This window comes from Ambystoma mexicanum, chromosome 2q (assembly GCF_040938575.1).
Source record: "Ambystoma mexicanum isolate Mex_15411 chromosome 2q, UKY_AmexF1_1, whole genome shotgun sequence".
Classification (NCBI taxonomy): domain Eukaryota; kingdom Metazoa; phylum Chordata; class Amphibia; order Caudata; family Ambystomatidae; genus Ambystoma; species Ambystoma mexicanum.
The window spans coordinates 169,054,011-169,068,379 of record NC_090924.1 but is presented as its reverse complement, the minus strand read 5'-3'; positions in this window follow the sequence as shown (position 1 = coordinate 169,068,379).

Genomic DNA, 14,369 nt, shown 5'->3' with positions numbered 1-14,369 from the left:
GTCAGTTTGTGGCAACATAAATTGGATTTTGATCTCACGAGTTAATGTGATATTTGTTTCCAGACAATGAACTTTTCTATTGATGTGAATATTTTCGTTTTATGGATGGTATTCACCTATTCCAAAAGATTCTTAAGGTTGAGTTCAGAAGCTTACAAATATCCAATAAATAAAAATTAAAAAAATACATACATTGGCAATGCCAATTGTTTGGGCGTTTACTGAAGTTATTTGCATTTATAGGTACAGGGCGCAAGGAGGAGGGTGCAAAGTTTTAATGGACGATGGGATAACGGGTGGGGTGTGCAAGAGAATACAGAAGATGGAGAATAGAGCAATAGCCCAATATGAAATAACTGTAGCTTGGAAATGGAAAGCCAGGTGCCTGACTTGTTTTTTACAAAGCTGCTGATTGGATCAAATATTATTAGAGTACTTCTCAAGTGCTGTACATAGAACACATTCGCATACAATTATCATCTCAACCGTAGCTGGTACTCATTTATTGACCTTAGAAAATTGAAAGGTTCAGTTGTCCTTGCCAGGATCTGATTCTGAGACCTGCCCAACCCACACACAATCCTGAAGAAAGTGCTCGGCCCACTGAGCTATCTCACCTCTATAACAAAACCCTGCTGTTCCTGAAACCCAGCACATAACCTGCGGGCACCAACCCTGGCCAGGGCTTTCACACACATTGCCTAAGCAAGCGCTTAGCCCACTGAGCTATCTTACTGCTTTAAACAACCCTGCTATTCCTAAAGCCCCAGAACATAACCACAGGCAGCCAGGGCTTTTCCACCTGGTAGTAAAAATAATCGTGTGTCCGGTGTAGGAGGGTAGTATAGTAAGGCAATGAAGGCACAATTTGCTAACCACAACACACAAGCTCAGGCATTGGGTGAGTCAGATGCCTGCATTGTTCTCCTCGGTCCAGCTGCTGAAAGCCAGTGCTCTGATGTGAGGGTATGCCATACCATTTCTAGTTGTCATGCCAACCACAAAGACAGCTTATGGCACCCCTTTCTTCTTGAAGCAATTGTTTTGGCAATAGCGAAAAGCAAAGGTGATTGCGAGAACTACTTTCAGCTGTGGGCCCGGGGCGCTGGGCTTGAGTCAGAGAATGCTGAAAGACAGCAGTCATGTTCCAAGGGTGGTGCCTCCCTCTCTCTCTATCTCTGAAGCATGCAGGGATATCGTACGCGTACCACACATTGTGCGACTGGTACATTTCATATCCTTGTAAAAGAAAGACTTCAAAGGTCAGGGATGTTTTTTAGGAGGTGGAAAAGTCGCCCATGTCTGCGTGTAGCTCACGGGCCCTGGAAAACACTAATGTTGTTGTTTATCACAGTGTGGGGGAAGGGGATAAATCAGAAATAGAATCCCAAAGGGAACAAGGGTGGAGGCCTGGGAAGAGCGTAAGAGGTTTGGGTGGGACAATGGGAAAAAGGCAAAAGAGGTACTGATGGGCGAGGCAATGGCGATGAACAAAGTTGAAAGATGTCTTGGTGAAGCGTGCAATCAAGATTACCCCTGCTTACCGCGCAGGGAGTATTCCTACTATTAAAGACTATGAGGCAAGCATTATGCTTCAACTTAATTTATTAGTACTCTTCAGCAGTTTCAACAAACTATAACAAAACAACAACTCTGAAATGTCCCAAGTGACTTTTCCACTTTTGAACTACGAATCCCATAGTCTCTGCAGTCCTTCATACTCCATCTCAGCTATGACCACTTCCAGTCCCTGAGCTCCTACTCTTTTTTGCGTGCTCTGAATGTCATTAAACTATAAACTTTTCGTCCCGCCAACAGAGTGAAGACTATTTCCACTCCAACTGGGTGCCAATTCTTCCGGCTGTTCTCACGCCTCCTCCTCACTAGTCACCTCACTCAACTATTCTTCTGCTCTTCCCCTAAGGAAATACAAAAATAAAGTATCAGTGTGGTGTCTAGCTTGTTATTATATCATCACAAAATATGCATACAGAACATATGATTAACAAATAACAGTGGGTGGGAACTAATGCTCGCCTCCTAGTCTTTAATAGAATTAATACTCCCGACGCAGTTAGCAGGGGTAATCTTTATTCTATGGCAAGACTGGAGGCGAGCATTATGCTTGTTTAAAGCTGCCCCAATACTGCACCCGCTATACTCTCATCAGGCTTAAAGTAAAATTCTCTAAAGGTACGATCATTAGACCAGTCTGCTGCCGACATAATGTCTTGTAAAGGTACTCCTGTCGTGTATGCTTTTGGACGCCATCACCCCTCTTACGGAGTGAGCCCCATACTTCTGCAAATCAATCCCTGCCGCTTGCGTTATCTCCCTGACCCATCTCGCGATGGTAGCTGTCTTTATAACATGGAAAGGCTTCCTACACGCTATTAGCAATTGAGTCGTACTCACTGCCCTTTTCTCTGCTGTCCTAGCTTCGTACTCTTTAATGCAGCTTGCTAAGCACCATTTGATGTTATTCAGAAAATATGATAGTGCACTGTCGCAGTGCCTGACTTAGTCCTCTGCACTACCACAAAGGTCACTCCTTCCGGCCCAAATGTCCTCCTACTGATCTCTAATAACTTGATATCCGACACACGTTTACAAAATATGAGACACAGCTGCTTGAGAGATAGATATCTGTTAGCTGGCCAGCTCTCCAGTAGCCGCAGCACTATTGTCACATCCCATAAGACTTTGTATTTAGGTTCCGGTGGTACTTTAAACTTAGCTCCTCTGATGAGTCTGCTAACTGCCGGGTGTTCTCCTGCTGGCACTCCCTCGATCGGTAAGTGCCCCGCTGAGATTGCTGATCCATACACTCCTATGGCGTGGAATGCTTTCCCGTTCTGCGGAAGCTGCGCTAGAAAATTCAGTATAGCTACTACAGGTGCTGAAATGTGATGAAAATCTCTCCTTCTACACCAGCTAATCCACTTGGCCCAAGCCGCGTCGCAGCTCCTGCTAGTTGATGGAGCCCAGGATTCTGCGATGAGCTCCGTAGCCTGCATCGAAATGCCTGGCAGCTCCCATCGTTTCCTGATATCCTGCACGCGATGAGCGGGAGTGTCCCTCTCACTCTCAGAGGATGACACTGCCCAGCTGGGTCCGTTAGCAGTAGCTCTCCTTCGGGGAGGACTCTCGGCAGGTCTAGTGAGTGTTCCATCAGCATCGGGAACCATACTTGTGATTTCCACAATGGTGCCACTAGTATTAGCTCTGCTTTCTCCCACCGACATTTCGCTAGCACTCTGCTCAGCATCATGAGAGGAGGGAATGCGTAATGCGGTCTGCCTGCCCAAACTTGCAGGAATTCGTCTGTCCCGCTTGAGTCTGGGTCTAGCCTCCAGCTGAAGTAGCTGGTTGTCTGCGTGTTGAGGCGAGACACAAATAGGTCTGTGTGTATAGGACCCCACCTCTGATCCAGTCTCTGAAATACTGATGGATCTCTCGTCCAGTCGCTGGAGTCTGTGAGGTATCTGGAATTCCAGTCCGCTACTGCGTTCAGTGCCCCGGGCAAGTATTCCGCTGTCACTGATGTTCCAGTCTGCAGGCAAAAGTGCCAAAAATCCTTTGCCAGCTGCGCTAGCATCCTGGATCTCGTTCCACCTAAGTGGTTTATGTACCTCATGATATGTTGTCCATCTTCAGCAGCACGCATGACTTCACTCTGTCTCTCGTGAAGGTCTTTATCGCAAAGGAGCCTGGCAGTTTATGTGTAATTTTAACTCCTCTTTGCTCCACTTTCCTCCTGTCTGCAATTCCCTGCATCTCGCTCCCCATCCTAAACGACTGGCGTCAGACTCTATGATCAGGTCTGGACGGTCTCTGAAAATGGCACGCCTATTCCAGGCGTCCATATTCTGTAACCACCATTCCAGCTCTGTGACGGACTCCTTATCCAATGGTATGCATTGATGGTATTTCAATCCCTGTTGGAGGTTTCATATCTTTAACCTTTGCAAGGCTCTATAGTGTAAGGGACCTGGGAATATGGCTTGTATGGAGGCTGTTAGGAGGCCCACTATTCTCGCTAGGACCCTCAGTGAAATCACTTTCTTCCTTAGACACATTCTGATCTCTCTCTTGATATCTCAAATCTTCCTTGCTGGAAGTTCTAGCGTGGCTTTTTTGTGTCTAATACGAAGCTGAGGAAATCAGTCTCTGTGCTGGTTTCATATCTGACTTCTCTATGTTCACTAGAAAACCTAGTGACTGTAACAGGTGTAGGATCCACTGCGTCTGATATTCTAGCGTTCCCCGATCCTCCGCTAGGAGTAAAAGGACATCTAGATATATTATTAATCATATGCCTTTCTCTCGAATAGCTGCTGCTACGGGTTTTATAAACTTGGTGAAAGCCCAAGGAGCTGACGCCAGCCTGAAGGGTATCGTCTTGAATTGCCAGAGCTGTTTCTTCCAGTGAAAAGCCGAGAATCTCCTGAACTGCTTCTGTATTGGGAAAGTCAGATAAGCATCCTTTAAGTCTAGTCTTGTCAGCCAGTCTCCCTCTCTGAGGGAATCTCTGAGTTGGTGAATCTCTTCCATCTTGAAATGATGGTACACTATCCATCCCTTCAACTCTTTAAGATTTATTACTGGTCGTACTTTCTCCTTCCTGTGAACGAGAAACATGTTGCTTATGAAACTCTGAGCTATTGGGCACCTCTCTATGGCTCTGTTCTTCGCTAGGAGCGATAACTCAGCATTTAGAGATTCCAGCTCTGCTACTGCTAGGTGCGGGCGCTGGGGTATTCAGATGTGCACTGGCGTCTGCATGAATTCTAACTGCAGTCCTCTGACGGTTTGCAAAATCCAGGCACCGCTGGAAAGCACGCACCAGTTTGCCCAGAACATACTGGTCCTCCCCCCTAATGGGGGTAAGCAATCGCCTTTACCTGGTGTGAATCCTTGTCCCCGTCCGAAACCTCTGCCTCTGCACCCTCTGGTGTTGCAGCCTCTTGCTGGGGAAGAACGCATCCTGCTGTCTGTTCTCCCAGAATTGGGCTCTATGATTGGGGGGTCTTCTTCCTCTTTGTTGGCGACCGGTCGTGGGACCCCTGTAACGACCAGTCCCGGCAAAAACTCTATGCAGGAATATTTTTCGAATGGATGCTTGGGCTTTCTCTAGCGATGTGTAAGTACCCATGAAACAGCCCATCTCCTTTCCGAAGGTGTCTCCGAATAGGAGGCCTTGAGCCACTTCTCCAGCTTCATAGGACAGTAGGTCGCTGAGCTTCGAATCGATCTTTAGCAATAGCCCCCTCCTTCTCTCTGATGTTATGGCGCGTTCCCCAAAAGGCAGACGGCTCTTTGCGCCCAACCTGCTAGGACTTCTAGATCTACTTCCTCTCCGGTGTCTCTCGCTCTTTCCGCTAGGTCCATTATTTTAGTGAGAGGGCCAGCGACGTCTAGCACCTTCTCCTGGCAAGTCCTTCATGACCTGTCTATACATTTACGTGGGTCCTTGTTGGTCTTAGAAACAAAAGTCAGCATTTTGGGATCTAGTTTGTGGGTCTCTGTCACTTTCCCTGTTAGGTCTGGGCGACGGCACTCTGCCTGGAGGTGCTGTCTCACCTTCTTGTCTAAGGCTTTTCTCAGCCTCACTGCCATGTATTGGGCTACTCTTTGGGATGGCTGCCAGTCGGATGATCTCGGGTTACGAATGCTCTCCAGATCAAACATGTCATCATGCTCCTCTTCGAGGTGCTTCTCCTTACGGGTTCTTTTTCCCCCGCAGGACTTTGCCCATTCTTCTTCGACTGGCTCTTCTGACTCTTGCGGGGAGAGATCCCCTTCATCTGGCTCCTCTTCCGAGCCTAGGTCTTCTTCTCCTTCATTGTCTTCCCCAGGAGTGGGGGTCTTGAGGTCTGGCACTACCGGACGCTGCAAATAGGCCTCCTTAAGCTTTGCGAAGGCGTCGGCGACCTCCGGGGACTTTCGCCCCTTCCATCGGGCCCTGGGGGTCTGCAGAGGCTTTCCTCTTGCGGGCCTGAGTACTCCCCTTAAACCGTACTCCAGAGGGTTCGGTGGGCGTACGGTTTGTCCTTGTGGTGCTATGCTTAGGCTGATTAAGCATAGCTACTAAAGTCTCCAGTCTTTCTTGTAAGGGTCTGACCCCTTGAGCCATTGCATCTACCAGGGAATTTCCCAGCACCTCCTTGAAGCTGGCAGCTAAGTCCAATGACTGGTCCTCCTCACTCCATTCGAACTCAGACATGATCAGGAGGGTGCTGTGTGCCTTAATACCTAGTGAAAGGTGTCTCTGCCGCCCACTTCCTGGTAGATGCCCTTATTGAGATCAATCTCAGTGTCTTTTCCTTCTCAGATATGTTTCAACTGTCTTTTTTTTTGTGGCTGCACCAGACTTTTATGCAATTTTCTGTGCCTGGTATGGCTTATGTTCTTTTCTTCCTCTTCCTTCCTTATTGCGAGGCTGCAGCCTCTTATGTGCTGGAAGGGATCTGATCCTGCTGATGGGCACGGATCTTCACTGCCTCCTTGCTCGTGGGGCTGAGACTCATGCCTCGTGAGCAGAGGATCTCCTCTAATGTTCCTCGAGCTGCTTGAGCTCTGCACCGTTCATAAACTGCTGCTTTCTGCAGCACACAGACTTTATATGAGCGTGATGATCTTTCTCCGGTGTCTGGCTGGTTCCACATCACAGATTAAATGCGACGCGGCTCAAACACACACACAGAGGCCTACTCTGCCCACGCCGTCCAGTAGGGCTCAGGGTGAGCGTACTTCGCGCTTGACTCCGCCTCTGCAAGGGAGGGGGTCTGCGCTCCTGCACTCCCTCCCTCGTACAATGGCCTGGCGGCTCTGTGGCTGCTCGATGGAACCCCTGAGATGCCAGACATATGGCACAGGGTTGGAGCGCCACTGGAGCTTCCTTTATCTAAAGGAAACGTCCAAACCTCGCAACGTCACGGTGACTCCTATACTACGGGTGAGGGAACGATTCCTCTTACGGTATTATATGTCGCTATGCCGCTAGTTCTAGCTGCGCTTAGACTAACGCACTGTGCAATGCTACGCTCTGCATGTCTATCACTTATATATACTCTCCCTTAATTAAGAAGCTATATGATATGCAACTCTTATGGGATAAACAGAGAGGTACAGAAATGTTACTTATCTGCTTGAAGAGCAGTAAAAGAAGAGGAGGAGCTCAGGGACAGGAAGTGGTCATAGCTGAGCTGGCGTATGAAGGACTACAGAGACTATGGGATTCGTAGTTCAAAAGGGGAAAAGTCACTTGGGACATTTCAGAGTTGTTGTTTTGTTATAGTTTGTTGAAACTGTTGAAGAGTAGTAATAAATGAAGTTGAAGCATAATGCTCGCCACCAGTCTTGCTATAGAATCATGATAAAAAGCATCAGTTTCGAAAGTTATCATTATAATTATTGACGTCCGCTTCCTGTCTGTGTGCATATTATGATATGTCAAGTGCACAGGTGGTAGCCAATAGTGTTGATTGTATTAACTTTTGTTTTTTCCGTCCTCCTGCAGAATCTGTCCCTTCTCCAGTTGAAGTGAATAAGAAAATGCATACGTCTTTACCACTGCCTACAGCTATACTGCTCGAAAACCTCCAAACTGGGTTTATCCAATTGCTGGCCAATTTGCATGCAAAGTATTTTACAGGTTAATTCACCCAGGTATGCCTATGATGTGTGCAGGTGATAGTGCTGGGTTCAGAGTTATTCGCTGCCCTGCTTATTTGTTGGCTATCAAAATAAACCTTCAACCCACTTTGCTCTACAGTTTTTGGGATACTGGAAGTGGAGGGAGAGGATAGTGCCATGTCACCCCAGCTGACGACCCCGGGCACAACTCCACTACTTACAGAAATTGCTGGAGCCAGGCCAGACAGCTGGGATTTGTTCAGAAACCGGAGTGCAGTTTGCTGCAGGGCTTGTCATAAACCTCAAGATGAAACATCTGCCCCCACCACCGGCAATGCCGCTGGAGGCTTTGTTATGGTTCTATGATGAAGCTTTCGACCCCACAACATTTATTCTCCAGACCCTGACTCCCATCCAAGCTTTGTAAATTCTGCCCGAAGGGCTGGTCCGACCGTCGAGTGGGTGGTGAATGTGGACCCAAGTAGTGCAGTTTGATTACAAAGTGCCATGTGCATTTTGACAAATGCCACTTGACTGTTGCACCATTGTCAAAACTTCTGTCCAAAGGCAGAATTTGCAAATGTGGGCCTTTTTTCTACAATGTGGATACTCTTCACCCGGTGTGTGTATATACACACAACAACATGTGCTCCTAGGGCTCAACAACAACCTGTGGCCCGTGTGTAGCTCTTTAACTCCACGTTTAGGGGCTGTTTGTACCCTGGCCATCTAAGTTGCACTCTTTTTTTGTGAGTGGTATGAGGGGGGCAGGTGGGGAGGGTGAGCCATGCCCATGTTTTAGCCTTCCTGAAAGTGATGCAAGTTCAATTTGGTCTCCTGGCAGTGCCTATCATAAAACTAGAATGTGTGTGTGTGTGTGTGTGTAGTCCGTGTAGTCCCAAGTCCTCATGTTGTGTCCCAAGCCTAAATTACCCGACTTTTCCATTGTGCAATCCCATAGGGAGGTGGGAGATTGGCACACACACTCAAAAAAGTCCCAAACAGTGACAATGTCAATTCAGGCACAAGGATGTTTTGAAAAATGAACCAACAATGAAAATACCAGGAAGAAATTTTAGGAATATGCACATTAACACAAGTCCATAAGAATAGTAAAACTTATGGTGCATTGTTGAACTCATTACATAAAAATGCCCCATTATCAACAGGCTGGGTTCACTCTCTGCATGGACCTCCTGACACCTTGGCATCTGGCAATATCCAATGCTGTGCCTGCAAGGACAGTAGTGCTCAGCTCCTTTTCTCCCACTTTGGTCACACTCAGCTCCCTTGCTGCAGGCAGATGCTCTTCAGCTACTTGTTGCATGCAGAAACTAGCACCTTCCTAGCACAAAGATGGAAATCCCACCGACCCACTACCCAGCTACTCGGGCAGCCTCCCTGGTTCCGACTGCAGACCGCTTCTCAAGTATGCAGGGCAGCAAGGTTCACATTTTGATCTGCAGAGCCCTTATCGCTCTACCAATGCAGAACTAAAACGGCTGCCTTGCTTAACAAATCATATACTGCAGACCCAATCACATCCTACTGACATCACTAACATACAGCTGACCAATCAGGTACTGCTTACAGCAGAAAACAGTAGACACCCACACCCACAAGCAAGTGCATGGACATTTTGAGAGAAATTTTAGATCAAAACGAAACTCTAACAGTATTGTGGTTATTTTTAATACAAAACACATTAAAATATGTATCATAACTTCAAAGCTGTAGTAAATATTTTTAAAATCAATCAAGTCAAATATTGTTTTATCAATATTAACATATGGCGGCCACCATTTTTGGAAGTAAAAATGGCTACCAAATTCAGTACACAATAAAAATGCAGGAAAAGAGTGCAACAGGGGTGTGGTGTTGCGTTTAGATGTGTGGTAATGGGCAGAAAATCATATAGATTTCACTTAGAGATGGGCGTTAAATGGGTGGGACACATAGCCAAACAACAGAAATACATTTTCAAATGTCATCTGTGTTGAAAAGCGTTACAGACCCTCATTCAAAGGCCCTATTTGAACCTCTTAAGTTAAATCTCTTATTTTAATTATATGATATAAATCATTTATAACTCACCTGTACACAAGTATTTCTAGGTGTGAGACAATGACAATAGTTTCAGCTTAAAGGTAGCGCTTTCAGTGCCACCTAATAACCAAAACTAAAAATATTGTATATATAACTGAGCCAAAATTTTCCTCTATTTGCCAAGATTCATACTCCAAAATCCAATCATTTTCCATAAAAGGTTGGCCTGTGCAGTTGTAAATCTTGCCCCAATGGAAGTATCTTTGACTTGCTGGAACTATTGAACTCCAAATTTGAAGTAACACTTGTACGAAATACGAAATTCACAAAAGACTGTGTGCTGCCTTGATGGCTTTGTAGGGAACTCAAAATTGGGTTGATTCATTTCTCATGTGGGATATTAGACTTGATACATTCATGGTTGCTAACATATACCATTGGTCATCAGTCTGGCACCCTTGTAATAATGTAGTAAAATGTGTAGTGTCACATGGCGGATATTATCAATAACAAGTTGTTCGCTTGTAGCATTTTAATTATGAATAGGTACATAGCTCTTCAAACATTGAGTCATTCTGAGCCATAATTGGACAACCAGGTGGATTCTTGTCAGCTTTGAATATTTTGGGTAGACGATAGAACACCAGAACTGTTGGATGTTGCTTAAGAAATGATCTATGCATGGAATTACGAATGCAACCGTGTTCTTCTGCATCGGTTAATAATGCTTTTGCTGTAGATTGCATTAATAATGGCGGGTTATTACTCAGATGTTTATATGTTGGCTTGTAATACTCTTGAATATATGTCAAAGTCTTCATAATCACAATTGTTCTGCCCTTATCGACTGGTTTTATCATCAGGTCTTCATTCATGCTTAATCTTGACAATATTGACAAATATTTAGTCATATTCAGATATTTTACCTTTGGTTGAATTTCATCTGTTTTAATCCATTGTGGATAGTTTTTTGAAAACTTTCAAAGCATTAAATTGTATCCTGGTAATTTATGTACTTTTACATCAATGTCCTTTGCATTTGTTAATAGCAGAGGGTTCTAGAAACACCTTGTTTTTAGCGCCTAGAAACAAGCATGTACAGGTGTGTTATAAATGCCATATCATATCATATCACATCATTTGGTTTTTCCTGGAATTGCTATTTTAGTGCCTGTTTCTGAGCAAATTTCTCATATGTTACCACTCTCTTTTCTGCTCTTTCTCTCTTCTTGCTTGGCTTGCTTGGTATTCTCTTCCCCCGGACATCTGAGAAATAATCCACACCAATTTGTTCAAAACCAAATTAAAAGCCTACCCCCTCATCTATGAATTATGCTCTTAACCTACTTCTCATCTGCTTTCTAGCTAACATGGTTCCGTTGCCTCTAATTTCCCTATGTACCTCACTTTCTCTGCCTCCATTCCATCATTTAATTCATCATGCTCACATTCCTAACATAGCTGGCCATACAGACTACCTGCACTTAAAAATGTTTAATTTTGGTTGTCCTTAATCTATAGATTGACACCTATCTATTGTCCTTGGTGACTGTTCTATTTACTCCCCTCCACAACCTGGTCAGAATGTCACTCAAACTCACCCCATTCTAAGAAGCTCACTGCTTCCTGTCACATCTGATTTCTCATCTATTATTTGTTCTGCGGTGATCGAAAGAGCAATGAGTATTATGGTGGAAGATCCAATCGGTTAAACTCGTCATCTCTTTAGACCATGCTCTTAACCAGAGTATCAATGGTTGAACCTTTAACTTATTCTCCAGGAAATTAAAACGTAGCTCTTGGTGTACAGCCTAATTTGCTGCTGAAATGGGCAGGCCTAACATCTTTATGACAAAAGTTGTTCTCCTGTACTTGAAACTTAGTTAAGTGAGTGTACCCCTAAATTCCTGCACCATACTTAGCAACTACCTCAGAGCTATCTGCGACCTTTGCCCAATTCCACCCATGCTTCTTCAAGAGCTACCTCCCTCGCTGTTATGGTGTATTTGTATGTCTTACGTTAGCTATTTCTGCTCTATTCAACAAAGGGGATTTCAGTAGAACAAAGAGGTGTGAATTCGCAGAATGCCATGTCGAATCAAACCAGGGAATTGTCTGCTGTTTTCTTTCTTCTTTTTCTCCCATTTAAAAAAGTAATCTAAGACCTTAGACATGAGTATTCAGTAGGAATGAATTTCCAGACCTGGTGCTAATACCAATACCCCAAAACACTAAATCCGCCGCCTGACTTCCTGGTGCCACCGGGACATAACAAGTCACGGTGGAGTGGCAGGTCAGGCAGCAGATTCAGTAACTCCCCTTTCCAGTGTAGACCCATAGGACTCCATGGGAGTGGTGAGACGGAAGGTTCTGTGACAACTCTGCCTACCGGGCCCGATGCGCCTGGCAGGGTCAGACCTGCCAAGCTCTGCGGCCCATGCAGGCAGACTCGTAGTGTGGCGGTCCGGAAACAAGGATGCCGGTACGCTTACAGGCACCCTTGTTTCCAGACAGCCACACTCGGAATGAGGCCCAATGTCCTGCCGCAAAAATGCTTTGAAAGAGTACATTCTTTCATATGGGCAAAGGTTCCCTTACTGCTAATCACATGTAAAATGTGCCCTAACGCCCTGTGCAGCATTTCTGTAATGATGTTCCTGATGCCTAGCCTCTCTTTCCGTCCAAACACACCCTTTCTTTCTCTTTCCCCTATGGATTTGGAAGATTTTACACTCAAATTCCTTCTGCTTTGCCGTCATTGCCGTTCCCAGGCACTGCTGCCCATCATAGAATAACTTAAGCATAAAATGGCGGGGGCATTTAAACAAGACAGGCTCGCATTTATGTATTGGATAGCAGTAGGATGTCAGGCCACAGAATGGCAACAGAAAGAAATCTAATAACATGCGTTCATTTCACAGTACATCACTTCTTACCTTGGAATGTGTTTGCAGATATTATAATCTGTCTCTTCTCACAAATCTCATCAACTACATCAGCTTCAGATATCTACCAAGAACTCGGTGTATTCCAGGTGTCTGCAACCTTTGGTTCTCCAGATGTTTTATCTACAAATGCCAAGATAACTCACCATTGGCTATGCTGAGAAGGGCTAATGGGAGTTGTAGTCCAAATTATTTGGAGAGCCAAAGGTTGCAAACCCTTGGATCTGTTCACGCTGCAAAGCAGATGTGTTGCTTAGAGAAGTTTTCAAACATTGTACGCACATCATCCACATCCTCCCAGAAAATGTTGGTCATGACCCATGTCATTAAAATTTTGAAAAAAAGATACTGACAATGAAATTCAGGTTGGATGGCTGTGGCATGACTTTAATTAGAAGCACATGAGGCTGCAAACTTTTTTGTGAAACACACATACATAACTTTTTTTTTTTTTAAATCCCCACTGAGCCACTGACCTATTCATATTAAGGCAGAATTGTATCAGCTTAACAGGCCTGGGGCAAGTACGGGCTAGATTTTGAGTAACTGAAATGGGACATGAGCTGGTAATAGTGATGTTGAAGTGGCAGTATACATGTAACCTAATTTTCTTGATGCATTTCCCTGTTCTTTGCCAGTAACTTTAGCCTAAATAGATGGAAAAGGCGTCCAGACGTACCATAGTAAACTCAGCACTACAACTACACTCATGTACCACTGATTTTTGAAGGCCTGATTTACAAAACGTTTTTCAATGGGAAGATCCCATTGAAAAACGTTTTCTCTATCAGGCACTGAGGGCACATTTTCGGGTGTCCACGTAATTCAGCAGCAGGGACCTGTATGCATAAATATGGCATGCACAGGTCTCTGCCAAATTGTTGTCATTTACACAGCCTGAGTGCACAGGTGCAGGGCAAAAGGCGTCCTATCAAAAGGCGTCCTATAAGAGTTGCACGCACGGCAGGCAACATTTTCAATAGATTCCTGTGGAGTCCGCCGGCTTTAAGCTTGTGGACAAAGCCGGCAGACTCCATAGGGATCCCCAGTATTTCGCTGCCATGTAAGTGGCACTGTGGGACAAAGTTTGGCCGATACATGTTTCAGACATTTTTAATACAATGGGGCTCATTATGAGTTGGGCAATATTTCTCTGGGAAATGCCACCACTGACATTCTGGTTTAAACCATTTATGGGTAGCAATGCGGGGGAGTTAGTCCCCATTCTTGGAGTCCATAGGATTTACGGTGGGCACTAATTTCGTCACAATTTGGGTGTAAAATGGAGGAGATACCTTTAGCAAAATACTGGAAATGTTTCCTCGACTTCACCATTAACCTCATAATTATGTTGTGCTTTCAAATTGATGTTAATGAAATGACCACCATTTTACTGGCAGTTTTTCCTGCGATGCCAAACTCATATTGAGGCCCAGTGTCTGGTGAGCAGGATTGTCTTTGGGCATTTCAGCTATAAGCATACTAGCAACAGCATAGCCATATGGCCAGCTATACACGCCTCAGAGACATTCATGGAGAGTGCATGATGAAGGCTTCTAAAAAAATTACTGTAAATTACTGCGCGAACATCAGGCAGCACAGGGTGAGCTGCTCCCTAAAGGACGTGCCAATGTTAATGTCTTCTGGGCAAGGGTGTTGCTAGGGGGGGGGGCTAAGGGGGCTATAGCCCCTGATCTTTTGGTTGTAGCCCCTGATAGAATCTCAGGAGCTACAGCCAAA